This window comes from Cyprinodon variegatus, unplaced genomic scaffold (assembly GCF_000732505.1).
Source record: "Cyprinodon variegatus isolate N-32 unplaced genomic scaffold, C_variegatus-1.0 Scaffold1782, whole genome shotgun sequence".
NCBI classification, from domain to species: Eukaryota; Metazoa; Chordata; class Actinopteri; order Cyprinodontiformes; family Cyprinodontidae; genus Cyprinodon; species Cyprinodon variegatus.
This window is the reverse complement of record NW_015152235.1, coordinates 88,282-89,420: the sequence shown is the minus strand read 5'-3', so window position 1 is coordinate 89,420 and position 1,139 is coordinate 88,282.

Sequence of the window (1,139 nt, the reverse complement as noted above, 5' to 3'; positions counted from 1 at the left end):
CTAAGGAAGCTCAATGTTACGCGGCTCTCCACCTCCTACTAGCTTGTTGGTTCGTCTCTGGATGAGGCGATGCTCCTTCTCCCCCCCCCCATGTGTTTGTGTTCAGACAGAAAGCAAAGTGGAGTTCATAGAATTAACTTCAGTGCTTTGGAGATTCTATAAAGTAAAAAACAAAAAAAAATCAATCCACTGCGCTTTGTTTCCAAGTTTGAAGACGTTTCTCTTCCATCCAGGAAGATTTTTCAATTCAAAATGTCAGAAATAGCGTTTAGTTCCAGATTTTATCCAGCAGCCCAACAAAGCCTGGTTTTAGTTTAGAAAACATGCAAATAGAAACGGATGATCGGGTCCCCCCCTTTGGAACGGGGGTCATTTTTGATCCCATTTTCAGAGACATAGACAGGTATGGGGCATCGCAGGCTAACAAAGATGCCAAACGACCCCCATTCCAAAGGGGGGGACCCGTTCATCCGTTTCTATTTGCATGTTTTCTAAACTAAAACTAGACTTTAATGTGCTGCAGTATAAAGCAGCGGTAACCAATAAAGAAAATCATCAGCCAGTAAAGGTCCAGAGACATTTTTAATTATAATCCATTTAACAGCTTTTAACAATGAAATACAATTAGGTTTGTATGCGTCCATGTTATACATTGGATTTCTAAATAAAAAAAAGTTTAAAAAAGAACATTTTCTTTCTTTTTTTTTTTTTTTTTTATCCGAAGTGTTTTTGAAGTAGAGAACAAAATATTCAGTTTGGTTTCCTGATTCAAATATTTTATAAAACACCTGAACTGACTGTTTGTTATTTCCTTTCTTTTTTCTGTCTTAACCCTTTAAAGCCCGATCCAAGAATTAAACATAACAGAAAATTACTTTATTTTGGTTTGAATTCCTTATTTGGCCTTTTAACAAAATATGTAAAAAGAAAAAACATAAAAAAATCAATTTTAAACTATGCGATAAGTCCAGATTATTTTTTGTGTAGTCTTCTACTGGCTGTTATCAGGTATATCTGATTGTGTGCGATAGGATTTTGAGCAAAGTTTTTACCATTAAATTATGCAAAAGGTGTCAGACGCAAAACATTTCAGAAACTGTATGTATCAAATATGATACATTTGGCAAAATTACGATTAA